This window comes from Larus michahellis, chromosome 6 (genome assembly GCF_964199755.1).
Source record: "Larus michahellis chromosome 6, bLarMic1.1, whole genome shotgun sequence".
Lineage (NCBI taxonomy): Eukaryota > Metazoa > Chordata > Aves > Charadriiformes > Laridae > Larus > Larus michahellis.
This window is the reverse complement of record NC_133901.1, coordinates 67,457,798-67,474,219: the sequence shown is the minus strand read 5'-3', so window position 1 is coordinate 67,474,219 and position 16,422 is coordinate 67,457,798. Positions and strand designations below refer to the sequence as shown.

General features: G+C 41.4%; 1 long non-coding RNA gene across 1 annotated transcript in view; it reads right to left on the bottom strand.

The window, feature by feature from the left end:
- Positions 1-7,209, bottom strand: part of LOC141744871 (uncharacterized) — a 100,220-nt gene extending 93,011 nt beyond the window's left edge. Inside the window, exon 1 of the long non-coding RNA XR_012587616.1 lies at positions 7,166-7,209. This is a non-coding gene — a long non-coding RNA (uncharacterized LOC141744871). The remainder of the gene's footprint in view (positions 1-7,165) is intronic.
- Positions 7,210-16,422: the final 9,213 nt, after the last annotated feature.

Genomic DNA, 16,422 nt, shown 5'->3' with positions numbered 1-16,422 from the left:
CCTTTAGGACATACGGAGTGTAGATGCATAGGATACAGCAGCCTGAAGGAGGCGCAGAATCATAGAATGAACCAGCTATTCACATTTCCAGAAGCGTGAAGAGATCAAAAAAGGTGCACCATCTTTGAAATCCATCTAACTCATTAATACCTGTGTTTTTAACGTTGCACCCCAAATAAAGCATGGAGGCATATTGCATAGGGCTGCTAATTGCCCCAGAGGTCTATAGGAACATGGTTTGAACAGTATATAAACCAGAAACAGGTGTGGGGTTTGGGTGGGTTGTTGTTGTGTGGGTTTTTATTACTATTTTTTTAATATAAGCTTGAAGTGCATTTAATGAGAGAAAGGGCAGTGCATGTATAGCATGGATGTGCCTTTATGGGCAAGATTTTTTTTTTTTTTAATTCTAGTCAGTGATTTGAAGCATTAATAGTCTTCATAATTTTTTTTCCTAACTAGTATAAGCACAGATGCTAGTCTTATTTGTATAGGCAACTCCTTACATCACTGTTTTCCAGGAATTAATAAAGTTCACTAAACTCAATTGGAGCCTGTAATAGAATTGATCAATCTGTCTGTAAACAAGACTGATCATTTCAAACCACACCCCAGCTTCAACTAGCAAACCTTGTCTGGACCCCTGTCAAAAATGGTAAGCATATTTCTTATTTGGGTTGTTGGCACTCTCATGGAGAATGTTACTCATTTTAAGAGATTATTATTTTTCAAACCTCCAGAAAGTGTTCATCACCAATGATCCAATCCTAAAGTACAATTAATTGTGGACAATTACCTAGACTAGATCCAGTAAAGGCTTCGGTCCCTGCACACAAGTACATCACCACACGGTTTCTACAGAATTTAGGTCACGTCTTCTGCCATTAGATCTTAATTTCCTTCTAATGAAAACAACCTTACTGATTACAGGAAACATCCCAAGACCAATCCCTTATTAGATTCTTTTATAGTGATACAGCTTGAGAAAAAACAGAACGTCGTAGTGAACTGTCTTTTATCTCACACAGGGTAGACACAAGCACTGAGAAAACATGACTAAAGGTTTCCAGAACATTTTATAAAAATAAAAAAAAAAAGTCATTTACATTTAATAGTGGCTAGGTGTGAGAATTAAACCAATCTACTAATTCTACAATTTATCCCGCACTGCCTCTCTCAGGGAGAAGCAACACCTGTAAGTAAAATAATGAGGTCTGCTTTTCACTGTAAGAGGCTGCCGTGAAATATTTGGAAACACTCCCAGCAGAATTCCAGGCGTGAATTCTCCCTAAAGCCACAAGCACATTACCTTGCAAAGGCAGAATAGCCATTTGGGTGACAAGAAGGATGTTGAGAGGCTTTTGTTTGTTTTTCCAGATGTAATTGAATGAACTGAAGAAGTCTCTCACAACCCTTTATGGGGCTGCCTGAAGAAATATTTCAAAACTAACATATTTCCGCCCTCAACTCTTATTTATAGTTTGGGCTCACACGGACCATTTGGCTTATTCACTCTTTTTTATAGGCCTTTTTGATGTAATACACTGCGTTCTAAATACGTGCCAGAGTAGTTTTATTTCAATTTAACACTATGAAATATGCCTAAATACACACCGATTCAGTGAACTCCATGTCACACAACGTGGCTCGGAAAGAAAAAAAAAAAATAATATATGGCTCACTGTTCAAGCATTTCTACAGGACCAGCATGCAAACTAAAAACGTCTCTAAAAGCCACAGTCCCATGGAGAGCTGAATCAGAGGCAATATTTCCAATAACTCCAGAATAACAAGATTAAATCTCAGTGTGAATTCTGTTTTACCAAGGAGAAACTCTAAAGCTAAAGCTTGAAACAGCAAAATACCACACACCGAGGCGACGAGGGAGTTCATTCTTTCAGAGCTGGGTTTTCACAATCAGAGTTTTCTTAAAACAAAGAAGGTGCATCTATAACAATGGCAAAAATACATCCTTTTCAAATTAAAAGCAAAGACAGTATGAAATGCATGAAATTATAGAGTTGATGCCACTGCCCTCACTTTACTAGCCTATGATCAATGCAAGTCTTCTGCAGCATAAAATTGCCCGTTGGAGTTCAGAGAGTCCATTAGCTACTTCACAAATAATCGATGCCAGAAACATACACAGACCTGCTGCCCGAGAGAGCATCAAAGTTACAAGAAATACCAGATCCCTGGACTGGAGTTTGTGCTTCTTGTAGTCAAGATAACGTTTCACGGGAGAGTAGCACAGTTTGAAGGCTTTAGTATGAAATATTTAGTATGACAAAAAATGAAGACTATAGGTCAAGTAAACCAGGAAGAAAGTTATAGCTGGATCCCTTTTGATTTGTCTTAAGCACTGAACTATACCTAGTAAAAAAAAAAAAAAAAACGGTCTTAAACAGGGGAAAAAAGTGGTATAAAGATGGAGTTATACAAAAAGCATTCAGCACCTGCTTTTGTGATATTACTGGGGAGCAAAGTTACTGCGTGCTGAATCAGAAACAAGGCACGGCGCAGACACATTCAGAGACAGCCCTGAGGAAATAAAATTTACTCTTAGATTCACGGTAACCAAATACACATACAGTCCATCAAATGATAAAACTGCCATTTTTATATTCGTATTAAAAAAAGTATAAAAAATATTAAAGCTTATAACCGTTTTCATACATTCTGTAACTTCAAAACTTTGTTTCAGGCCAGCTTTGGCTAATATCGTTTTTAGTTCTGGAGGTTTTCCTCTGCACTTCACTGTAGTTAACTGCTGAAAGTCTACAAGTCTATCCAGTAACACACTGGAAGAGCAGCTACCCACATCTCGTGGAGCATTTGCAAAGTATCTCCAGCTTCTGTCGAACCCAAAGCTATTTCCAATGGGTTTTGGGACCGTCCCAAGTGTCCATAGCTTGTCCAAGGCATGGATGCCCAGACAGCCAGCCGGCTGGCCGAGTGAAGGTACTTCCACCACAGACCCAGCTCTAAAGCCAACTCCTACTGTCATTTACCTGACCCCTGGTAGAACATGTACGTGCTGGGCGGTCAGACCACAATTGCTCGGGGGAGCCTTTGTAAGCACTCATGGAAGTCCAGTGCCATGCCACAGATGAGGAGAGGAATCACAGATCAACCAAGCCCTGTTTGACATGCCAGTTGGTCCCAGGGAACATCCCCCAGTTCTATCAGCTGTGAAGTAGGATATTCACAGCTGACCTCACTCAGCTCTACAAAAAACTCTTGTGGACTTCAACAAGGTTCATCCAGCCTTAAACACTGTTAGAAACACCATGCCAGGGCTTTATTTTCTCCTGCAAAGCATGACTCCACCACTCAGCTCCCTGTCCTGCTTCTCCAGGGAGGGACCGGAGAGGGCTGTGGAACAGCTGTGGCACAGATGTGCCAGCAGCAAGTCTGCAGGAGCCAGACTGCTCCATGACACAATCACAGCAGGGTTACAGCTACCTTCTGCCATGTGAGGGAACAGCAGGACTGGCCCTTCCCCACAGCAAAATTCAGCCATCCTCGTTGATTCTCACCCTTCAGTCCCAGAACAGCCTCTTTTCCCCTTCTTTTCTGCACCCTCCTGCATCTCCAGGCCAGCCACCCTCTTCCTTTATACAGCATCAATGTTTGTTCCTAAAATAAAACAGGCAGACACATGGCTGCAGATTTCCCAGGCCATATCCATCCTCCGACAACTCCCTTCTGTCACACAACATCTTTATCTCTTCCCTGTCACTGAAATCAGTCACTTCTACCAACCCCACCATCACTGCTGCCTCCAGGCCAGATCTCCTGGTCACCGTACGAAACATATCGCAGTGGTACTTGTTGATAGAAAGAACATCACTATTAATACAAAGGTTCCCACACGGACAATTTCTCTTCCCATTTCAACTCATTACTTTCATATCTGTGTAGCAACAATAACTTTAACTTGTCCCGGAAAGGGATGGAGGAAGTGATTTTTAGATACCTTCTAATGAGATACTAATATAAGTGTTGGGTTTTTTTAAAAGGAAGGAAAAGACAGTGTGAAGTTGCCCAAAAGAATCTCAGAGCATTGATTTAACAGTCTGGGAACAACAACTTGGACTCTTAACTCCTTTCTTTTTCTTCTGCTGTCCTTGTTTTGGTCCCTACACACTACCAAAGAGCAGCCATTCCCTCATGGCTTCTCAAATAGGCTTAGCAAGTTCCTCTGTGTTATTTTCCATCTGTGCTTCTAAAACCTCCCACCATCCTCACCTGCTCCTCTTCATTTCCTTCTCCCTCTCTTACCACCTTTGTGGCCCAATAAAGTTTCTTAGAATTTAACTGCTGTATTTATGGTCATGAAAATACCCGCACGTTTTAACAGAGGGGCCTTTAACAGAGATTTCGTCTCCTCGCGATCAGCCATTGAAAGATAAGTTATCTTATTTTACTTTGTAGAGATATAATCACACAACAGTACAGTCACAGGCACTTAAGGATTGTAATTACAGAGCAATCATACACCATCACAAACTTAAAAGTTTAGTTTACAGGAATCTCAACTTTTTTTTTTGTTTGTGTGGTTTTTTGGAGTTTGGGGGATTTTGGGGTGGTTTGTTGGGGTTTTTTTTGACAAAATTAAAGGAAGGTAAGCAGAGATAGAAGCAATTCTTCAGACGAAACAGTGTAATAGAAAAAAAAAAAAATCAAACAACCCACAGTTCAAAAATGCCATAAGGATTATTTCAGTTGTATCAGACCAAGGAGCTTTGGTTCACAGTGCTCTGTAGTGCAAATGTGCTGCCAGTTTACGTTAAAGCCCCTGCTGCAGAGCACAGAATCCTTCCCTCCCTTGACATACAGCACTCAAACCCATCCCACTTCCACCATAAACTGGAGCAGACAACGCGCGCCCCAACCGTACTGCTTGCACTACAGTAGACTGGTTTCATCAGCATTAGAGATACTTTTCAGTCTCCTTTCTGTTTTCATCCTTAATTAAGTTAACTCATTGTGGCAAATACCAGAGCTCGCTCATTCTCGTTTGCATCTTCCCCAGCCTGTTGTCTCAACCGCCCTCTGTATCTCTAGTGCAGCATCCCAGGAGCTACAGCACCACCCGGCTCACTTTGATTTCCATTGCGGGCACAACCGCAGCCGAACAACATGCACTTGTGAGCCTTTGTAACAGCAGCGGCTGCAGAGATTGATATTGATCCGACTGCTCCTCGTACGTGAGTGTCTGGGGCACAACCTCCCTGCCTTGTAGCCAGCTGCATCCTGCTGCGCCAAGCGGAAAACACAGAGCAAACAGCTATTCCAAAGCTTTAACAAAAGGGAGCCCAACTGCCAGCCGGTTGTATTCCGTCCCTTTTGCCTCTCCCTACTATCATATATTATAAAGTTATCTTATTTTTATGCACTACGTGCAAATAACATCTACATCTTCTCTTTGCTTGCTGAGAATTATGGAAGCTGGAGTGGGCTGAGCAAGATACTTTAAACCACCAAATCAGAAAGTCCAGTCTAAGCATGAGCAGCTCCTTAAAAGACTGGTGTTTACCAGGTGCAGGAAAGGGCCTAGAATGAGACTTTCCTTATCAGCCACATGGCAGATATGCTTTAGAACCCGGTGGGAATGGGCTGCTCCGTGAGGAAGAGGTGGTGTTTAGCTGGTTACACGACACAGCAGGAGTGCACCACACATGCATGTGACAGTAGCGTCTGACCTCTACTTATCTGTGCCTTGCTTTCCCTTTACACGAGTTATAATTGGATAAGAGGCAGTCATCACATTGCAGTAATGTCACAGTGTCATGAAATGTAATGGGTGTTTGCAAAGGACTAGCAGAGCTCAGGATGAAAGGTCTCATCGTAAGGAAAAGTGCTGGTGATCAGAACCCAGGGGGAGATTTGCTGAACAGCAGCCCTGGTGTGTAATGGGCCCCCAGGGAGTTTATTAGAGAGCCTCACAATTAAAGAAATTTGTCACGCTTCCGTCTCATACCACTTGTTTATTTTAAGGTGCTGCATAAGGAAGACCAAGCAAAGGACAGAAAACAAGGAACATTCTGATAAATGTTTTCTTTCAAGCCCCATCAACCCTGGGGAAGTGGGTAATATTTCTCACAGACTGCATTACTCACCAAGCATCCAATACTTCAACTGCCAACCTGTAACTCAGGTGGAAAGGCACAGCAGCTGGCAACAAGCTAGCACGTCTGGAGCTTTTAACAGAAACCAACACAGGTGGAATCCATCAACCCATCAGAGGAACCCACCCAGGGCCACCTGCGCCCTCCAGCACAGCACGAGGGAGAGCTGTGCCTGCCCAAACACCTTCCACAGAGGTGGGAATCCAGGTCCATGCCCTAAGGACAGCACAGAATGAATTAATAGGACAAAAAGCAATAAAGGAAAGGGCTGATATAGTTATTACATGTTTCTTACACAGCCATCAGCCCTCCCTTGCAGTTGCCCCTACAGAGCAAGTTCCAGTCCCCCATAACTCCCACCTTAGCTGTAACACCAGTCAGTGGGCTGAACTGGGAACCAGACACTCCACCTGGTTTATTACCCTGGGCACTGATAGAGAATTAGGTTCTTTACCTAAACTTTTATTTACTTATTACTTCTCAAAACCTTCACAAAGGGAAGACAGTCGGGCCCACATTTTCTAAAGCAGCTCAGTTCAGGGGGTGAGAGGAAAGGCAAAGAAACAGTGGATAAAACGGCAGAGCAAAACCCACGGAGGATTAAACCATACCTGCACTGCGACTCCGGATCCTTCCCCACCTGCCCTCGCCCTCAAGAAAGTGCCCAGCAGCAGCCCAATGTTTATAACCATAGAGTTGCTCCACCTTTCCTAAGACAGCAGCAAATTTAACTGTAAAATATTTACATACAATTTATTTTCCAGGGTCTAAAGCCAGACTACAGCTGGACAGCCTGGTCCCTGCATACTCACACCACCAAACTTCACAGAGCCTCTCCCAGAGACCGGCCAGCAGCAGCCAAACAAATGCAATGTTCAACCCAGCAGGGGACATGGGCACACGCACGCCTGCAGCTCGGTCACATCCACATCGGAAAGGCAGCAAATGCCACACCAACTTCCAAGGACCCCTTCAGAAACTGTTTTCTTTCCATAAAACTGAAGATATTAACAAGTAAGAACACCACTAACCTTCCTCCAACTGAGCAATTCCAACCTTCCTGCTCCTTCCAGGCAGCCAGCTACCTCTCTGCTGTCCTAAAAGACTTTTAAATCAGCTGCTGAGAATCAGGGCTAATTACTGATTCCTGACTTTCTCCTTGCCAGCAAGTCCAGCACACAAGCTGGGGTGCCAAGTTTGAATGGAGAATGTCTTCTGCCTCAGAGAACGCATATTTTTTGTATTACTGTGATTTGGCTTTTGTTCTCTGGATTAAAAGGTCTTCTTCTGTCAGATGTCTTGTCCCTTATGTTTACCGATTCCATATGTTTGAATTAATTTTATTATATTTACTATACCTTTTAGACTGGGAAAGAAACTGCCAGGGTCTGATGCCACAAACTGAAGGGTGGGTGCGCTGCACCGAGGCAGCAGGAGCAATAACTTCATGAAATTCTAATGCTGTTCTCTATTTTTACCAATAAACAGGAGCAACTATTGCTTAAAGTAATAAGTATTCACAAAGTTGTTGCTAACACACATCATTGCCATTTCTGAAAAAAAAAAAAAGAAGAGAAAGAGTAGCATCGTCATTGGAACAGCAGTTTCAAAAGAGTTAATGTATTTGTCATGGCAGACACACTGCCGCTTTAATTTGGTTTTGACATCCACACAGACGAGTCTGTTAAAAAAATGAAGCAGGCATAAAAAGGCATAGTGCTTTCTCGAATAAAAACTCACAACAAAGGTTGTATTTAGGTTTCAATTTCTTTTGCCACGCTATCAGCTGTTAGCCTTTACAAGCGTCAATCACTAGGAATTGAAATCATTAGAAACAATTTCACCGAGAGCCTACAGCTCGCCTCCCGAGATGTAAGTGAGGGCAGAGCCTGTCCCGAAGCAGACGACATTTGGTTGAAATTGTTCAGAGTTACAAGGTTCATTATAACTTTTTAAGCACTTCTACAGTTACAAAAAAAAAAAAAACCAAAAAAAACCCAATAAAAACGCTGAAGTTACAGTAGGCCTTGCCTTTTCATTTTACAGAATCAAAGCGGGTCCCATTTTCTACTTCTTGGAACAGAAAATGACTTCTTAAGCCAAACTTTTCACTGAAATAGCTTTTCACTGAAATAGACTTTTCACTGAAATAGAAATAACTTCTAGCAAGGTTTTACAACAACAGAAGAAAAAATTTAAAATTACTCTATGTGAGATATTCTGGGAAAATAATTTTTCTGTACCAAATTCGTTAGAATAGCACATTAAAAAAAAAAAGCCAACAAACAAACAGAGCCAAAAAACAACAACAAAAAACCCACCAGCCTTGCCATCCAGAAAGTTTTTAAGACCTTTAGTAGAGCGTTTTCTTGGCCATGACGCAGTGCCTGGCAAAATCCAAGGCGGTTAGTATTAAAGACAAGCTTCCCAACCCGTTTTAGAAGCTTAGGTTTGTCACTCAGACCATTTTACTTCCAGTGTTGGGTAAAGCATCAAAGAATGCAAGGTGTAAAGGTTTACGAGAATGTACAATAACAGTTGTGTGTGGCGCTGCCACGAAGACGTAATAGCAAACCTAATAAATGTAGTGGGAAAACACTCCTAAAAGTGTTATATTGAAGATCTCATATTGCACTTGAACGAACGGAAGGTGCTGTGGAAAGCACAGCTTGCCTTGCACTTGCATACTGATGGTTATATTTTTTTGCTGAATATATTGTATTTTGTCTATTTTAGGCAAGCAGTTAGATTTATGTTAGATATTTTTAAGTGATTACCTTATAAGAGCATGTAACTCACTTCAGCTTTTGCCTTGATTGCATATATCAGCAGTTATTTTCATTTAAGTGGGAAAAAATCTGACTTGAGATAAACAGGGCAAAATTTCTGTCAGCCGAACCATCTAAAACATAACCTTAAAAGCTACATATTATTCAAGCTGTCATTTCCGTTTACTGCAGCGGGGAAAGTTGGGTTTTTGGTTTTTTTTTGCTTTTTAATCCCATTAGCCCTGCTGAAACAGCAGGCTGGAGTCGGCACCGTCTGGAACCAGTCAGAGCTGAACGCGCGGCTCCGCTGGCGATGCTCCATTGTGCAGCCCCTGGACGTGCTGGTGCGCAGCCTGAGCCATGCCCGTCTGGAATTACTCCCACAGAAAAGAGGGAGGGAAAGCATAAGTGGTTTCCACCCTTCTCTCCCTCATCTGCAAACCCTGTTCTCAGGGCCGGCAGCTAGAATAAAAGTCCTTTCCCGGGATGTGCTGGTCACCAGCACGTGCGACCAAGAGGAGTGCCCTGAATAGTGCCCTGGGAGTGGGTCAGGAAGGACTTGGGGAGCAGGGATGAAGGCAGGTTTGGGGGAGGAAGGTCCATGCAGGGGCTGAGGGGCAGTGGTATCTGCACGGTGTTGGTGAAGGTGTGATGGCACATGAGCAAAGTGTTTCAAAGAACAACGGTATGCTTTTTATTCTTTCTCCACAGGCTTCCAAGATTTTCAAATGAGGTCTAAAAGCAATCCTCCCTGTTTTACAAAATCATTTTTCTTTCTCTTGTCTATTTTTATCTTCTAAACTGCAAATGAGGCAAAACTCCCAAGTTGGTGCTGAAAGAGAAACAGCAGCCGCATGGAGGAAGGACTGATGCCATGTCCAGAGCCTGCGTTCTGCTGTTCCTGAGCCCAGGACCTGAATTAACCTTTCCAGAGCTGTGATATGGATAATCACACTATCAAACTCACACGCCACGGAAGATGTCCCTGCCCCTGGCAGGGGGGTTAGGCCTAGATGATCTTTAAGATCTCTCCAACCCAAACCATTCTATGATTCTATGAACACCCTCCATCACACTCTTTATCCCATCGGGGTGATTTAGGTTCCAGTTGCCTTTTTGTTCCAATCAGCTTTCAGTTGAGTTGGCCACTTAGTCACTAATCCTGGTATGGTATCTCACAATATTAACTAGTCTATCTAGTAAGCTTAATAAACAGAAAAGCTTTGCATTTCTCTATTGCATTTTCTAATTAATTCATTTTTTTGCATTTAACAAAGTGTTTTCTAAGGAAACAGATACAGACTGCCAAGTCTTCTTCCCCTGTAAAATCCAGGCTCTGTTGCTTGTAGTCGAAATAGTTTTAGCCTACTTAAAAAAAAACAGAATAATGCATTGGACTGAAGTAAGCATTAATATTGAGAGATTAAATATATTCCAGTTTAGCTATAAGATTTGGAACTTCTTTTTTGCTTTCACTAGTCTCTCATTTTATGAGCATATAGATCATTTTGCCGTAGCGCATGACTAAACTGATTTCATGGCTGTATTGTGTCAAAATTATCTTCTTTAAATTGCCAAGTAAGGAACATTGACTTCTGTACAAGTGGATTTCCTTTCCCTCTTGTCTCCCCTCCACAATCTTTAATGAGTCCCTACTTTGCTGTCAGCCACCATCGAATATTGGAACAATTTTAAATAGTGAGGAAAAAGATGGCAGCCTGTTAGGTTTTAATACTCCGACACTCCTCTGGGAGTGGATGAAACTGTTTATTTCCATTCTCCACAATTTCATTTGGCTTCCCTGAATTTACATATTGCATTTTTCCTTAGTAGATATCAACCTTAATTCTGATAAAAGGCTCAGATTAATGTGGTCTAATTCTGATAATTTACTGACTCTTAAGGCTTTTCTAGACTCTTAAGGCAACACTAATAAATCTTTTCTCTCTCTTTCTTTTTCTCTCTATTTTTCTTTCTTTTCCTCAATTTTCCTTCTGAAACAGAAAGTGCTTACTGAACTTGTGCTTCATTGTGTTTACAGATTTTGTTTCATAAAAGTCTATCCCGATTGCTTTTTAAATGTTGGTTAAAAATAAAGAAGAAGAAACAAAACCGGCATTAGACTCTTAAGCATGTTTAGAAATGACATGCGTGAATTTAGAGGAAAAACAGTGAGAGTCCCATTTCTAGTTAGAGTAAGCTGTTTCCCACTATGTGTGTGAAACTATCTATCTGTGCTGTCAGGTCTCATCCAGATTTTTCTCATGGATAAGGCTCCAAAACCTGTTTAATCTCTTCCTCTGTACCTCTCTGGTGTGACTCCTGTGCAAAGTACCTTCTGAGTCCTTCCACTGGGGTAATATTGTTCTCTCTCACCTGCTTCTGGGCTGCTGGAGTCTAGTTTCAAAACTAGGGAGACCAAAAAAGTGCAATAAATGCCTATGGCAGTTGTCCTGCTAACCACTGGAAATGGTTACTAATTGGCCTGTGTATAAAACCTTGCTCTTGTCTTTCTTAAATTTGAAGTTATGGGTGCATGTAGACCAGAAAACGTGTTCAGAAAAGGACCTGGCTCATGGGATGACGATATTCAACTGGCTTAATATTTCCTACTCTGCTTCCCATTAATACTTTCTCTGATCTGCCTTCCCTGTGTCAGTAAATAGATTTCACACACGCAGTGCTTTTTTTCCCCCGTCGTGTTATTTGAGTGTTTTGTTTAGTTACAGCCACCGCACAGAGAGGAAGGTGGCTTGCAGGGCTAATGTTGGCTACCTTCTCTCCCATGCCGGTTGATGGACTTAATTTTTTTAGAGTGTGGGTTTTAGTTGTTTTGGATTTTTTTAAAGCTTTTATTTCAAATAAACAAGGTATTAGATGTGAAGTGCAAAAGGGATGCACTGAGATACTCTATCCAAATAGTGTGTGCAAGTAAATGTCATGTAAGTAGGCTATTTTATTTGGAACAAATAGTTTTTAAGAGATACGTATTTATCTTTAGGTGAAGGTTAAAGATTTAATAGCATGGAAACTGAGTTAACATTCCACGAAAAATCTTGTTTTATTTTGTGCCAGACCAGATCTTCCCTCAACAGCAGCAACAGTAACAACAACTGATTTGGTCCTTTCAACGCTGCCTGACCGCTGGAGACCCAATTGTAGATTCCTTCTACAAATGGCTGGCCAATGGACACCCTAAATCTAGAAGTTTATGCACCATTTGGGTGGCACAGACCAACGGGACCATGGCGGGACAAAGACGTGGGTGTCTTTCTCCATAAGGAGAAAGGCATGGCCAGTCTCTCTCTCGTGGCCAGTCTGTCCCTTCGGTCGTGTCCGTGACATACAAGAAGCAAGTGTCCCTGATGAGAGGGTGGCAGGTACGCTCCATGGTTTATGCCATCAATTACCATAAACTGGTAACAATTTTACAGTTAAGATTGCAGCTAGCTGTCCTAGGAAAGTTTCATTTGACACGTATGCCCTCTTTTACCCGCTGTACGTCTCAAGTTTGCCTTTGCCAAGTGAGAATCATCTGTGCGGGGCTCAGACAAACACAGGTGAGAAGAGTTTTCAGAAAAGAGTTATTGCTTTCATAATAAAGGCTTTGGAAAACATATTTGAAGAAATAAGTGGTTTAAGAGTAAAAGGATGGTAAGAGACCAGATTGGAGAAGTAAATATTGCATGAAACATAGATGTTTCACTTCTTTTTCCTTTTATTTAATGAGAGAATAGCCACTTGACTATAACACATGCACCATTAGTGCTTTCTTCCTTTTTTTAGCAGCATTTATGTCCCCTGAAGTGTTTTCTTTGCATTGCATGAGAATTTACTCAGTAAATAAGGGTGAGAAAAGAGTCTTTCGTGAATTGTGGCTAGCGAATATGCAGGAAAGGGGTCTGCTCTCGTGCAGAGAAGTCTCAATGATCCTGACAGCTCAAATGCACACGCGACAGAGTTAACAGCATTGAAGGGACAAAAGCTGTCCCTAACAGAGAGAACCGTGTCTGAAACTCTGAGTCACCCACTTGTAGTTCGGCAGCTGACTTATTTCAGATGCAAGCCGTTTCTCCCGTGACAGGTGATATATGTGAGCAAGCACTAACAACCATCACAAGGGGAGTGATGGATGACTCCACACCTACTGTCCAAACTCCAGATTTTAGCCCCCAGCTTCGGTCAGAGCACCAGGTTGAGGGGTGCTGTAAATCTCCAGGGCTGCAGAGGAGCCTACATTGCAAACTTAAATAAGCTAAAAGGCTCGGCCAATTAGTCTTTAAATAAGCTTTCATTGAGTAGGAAAAGCATTGGGCGAGATGTTAATTTGAAGCAGGTTTGATCTATGTGTATACACATTGCTGACAGGAAAGAGGACAGCACAGAACTAATAAAAAGGAATAATATTAAGCTGGAGAAAGGAAGAGGAAACAAGGGTAAAAATGGTTTTAATGCAGTAAGATCTATCATGCAGAGTTGAAAAGTCGGACTGTGAAAAGCCAATTAGTGCATCGAATATGAAAAGCACACAAATTAAATACAGAGAAGATCATCAAAGAGAGATGAAATATGGATGTTCCCAGCACGCAGACATAAAGGCATTTCAGTTGAGTATATAAGAAAATGTTTTTAAAACGAAATGAAATGCAGTGAGAATTCAGTAAAAACAAGCCTGTAAGGGGCAAATGACAGATTGTGAAATGAAAGTATAAAAAGCCAAATCTTTATATAGTGTCTAACACTGACAAGATACTTCAAGGTTGAGTTTATGAGGTCCTGTGCCATAAACATCGCAATCTAGAAAACTGATTTGTTGCTTGATGCAGGTTTTGATCTAATATCTTCTGTTCCTGGAGCGTTAATGAGCAAAAAGCCAGATTGTAGTATAGTTCTGTATTACTAGAATAAGAAATAAGGACCAACATCAGCGTTCGTATTTTAAATTATTAACAAATGTCTTGAAAACAGCCTCTCCTATTAAGCAACTTGGGTGCTCATTGTGGTCTGAACACATTGAGAACTGCTTTGATATAAATACTGAATTCATAAGTGAATTTTCTGCATTTAGAGTGGCCACCTGCTGGCTTTTATTCAAAGGAGAAAAAACACAGAGGGTTTGTGCTGCCCTCTTACATTGGGATAAAGGAGACTACTAGGCAGTACAGGATGCTTTCAAAATATTACAATTGGAAACAAGAAGTTGCTTGAGTTTCTAGCAATTATTAACAACATTGGGCTTAAATCTCCATACATTGTGAGAAAATATATTGGCAAAATGTTGAGATACGAGAAGCCTGAATTAAGGAATACAGGTTGTTCCTGCAGGCTGAATGAACGTTGACTTTGCATCCTCGAGCAGCTGCTGCCGAGAGCCGGGTCACGGCCAGCCCTTGCTGCAGCTCTGCTTCCAGTAGGAACGTAAGGGCTGATCTCTGCCACCAGCCGGGCATAGGGTGACCAGGTCTGGTCAGTCTGTTGGGTAAGCTCAGCGTAAGAGCCTTCTGGGGAACTGTTATGAAGGGTCTCTGAATTGACAAACCAGACTAAAAAAAACACTTGTGCAGGAATTTGTAATCAGGGTTTTAAGCTTTCCTAGCACTCCATCTGCTGAAGTCTTAGTGGAACAATTATGCAGAGGAATCGCCCAAGTAATCAGAGTAGGGAAGCTACCGCAGACACCACCACCCCTTTTTTTTTTTCCCCTGCATAAATGCATTTTACTTTTCAATCATTCAAAAAGATTTTTATGTAGTATATGTTTTGAATAGTTTAAAGCTGCAATTTGAAATCAGTGTGTTTAATAATAGAAGCATAAGTACTCGAAAAGTGAAAAGTCACATTAGGATGTTCAATCCTGTCTCATTTTCTAAGCATCCTTAAGTTAAAGGACGAAATCAAGTATAACAAGTTACTTAACATGAGTACTTTATATTTCTTGAGGTAGTCAGTACCTCAAGCCAATGTCAAGTCAACATCCAGGATTCTTGTTGAGCTTAAGCTCATATTTTAGTTCAGCCATTATGCCAAAATGCTCTGCAGCGCATGTGGAAAGTCTGTTCCTCAGATGAGGATTTGTTCTGAAAGCTGGTTCTGTTCCGCCTCAAACCAGGACACTCTCAAAGAACAAAATGTCTACCGTTAGAGGCTAGTTTTGCAGTGTGTATTCACAGTACTGTGAATACTAAATAGCTACAAAACCTAAGCACTCGTCTTAATCTTTGGGATGTTTCTTTTTTGAGCACTTAATCTTTGTGGCTATAACTGCTACCAGAGAGGTTTTGCTCAGGCTTCTAGATTAAGACTGACCTGTGCAGATAAAATCTACTATACATAGCATCTTCCTTCCAAGAAGGAAGAATTTTAATTTAAAATTTTATCGTTTATTTTCTATCACTTGTGTACTGAAAATAAAAACATATTAGAAGCAAAGACTATCCTTAAAATTCCAACTTGAACTCTCTAAAAGTAGAAACAGCTTCAGTACTCCCTGCAATATAAGACCAAACATGCAATTAACTTGAACCAAGCATAGAAACAGCCTTTCCCAAACTTCTGCTACCAAAGCTACTACTGAAGATAGAATAGTTTCTGTGACGAGAAATCTGCCAGCAGCTTTTTATGCCATTAGGCAACAGTTAGAAAATCAGATGGCAAGACTTCTTATTAGTAAGACCAAACAATTAAATGACAACCATCAGTAAAAAAAAAAAAAGTATTATTTAGCATAATAGACATTTCAGGAAAGCTGAAACAGCAGCAGTTTACTGAGCCATCGTTAGCGTAATTGTTGTGCCTATCACTTTGTAGCAGAGTCAGGAGTGAGGTTGGGGCATGGCAGGTTTTGCTCATTCCGCTGCCTGCGATATGTCCACTTGTTCCTCTGTTAGCCTTTTTCCAACCAAAGTACATCCTCCACATGTTGCTGAATCCTGGCAGCGCTCTGGTTTGTGGTTGTTGGTGTCCAAAAGGTTAACGTGATAATGCCTGTCTGTAAACCGGTCAATGTTCAAATGTTACAGCAGAGCAGTCCTCTCCTCACCCTTTTCTATCCCGGGCAGGGCAATTACTTCCCCATGACAGCCATCATTAGCGCAGAGGTTCTATGTCACTTACTGGGTAACTATTCATAAAGTCATAATGAGTACAATTTAAAAAACAAAACCAAAACCCAAACCATCAACTGTTGATTATTTCTTTGAAACCCAGCCATTTGCTGTGTCACTTGTGTTGGTCCCTAAGACCACATTTTCCCCTTCATCAGGCCAGCATGTGAGATTGGGTAGACCATACTCAGCAGTTACAGAGCATTGGGCAGTGACTGGAACGGCTGGTCACAAATATATTAAGGGCCAAAGTGGGAGAACTTTATCTGCCGGCCTTAACTGAAACCCATATCTCACTTTAATTAATTTAATCTCACTCAACAACATAAAGATCCATTAAAGACCATTGGGCCATTAAAGATCCATTGGGAACAACACTCAAGTGGCACTTGACATTATTAAGGTGGTGGGGGGGAA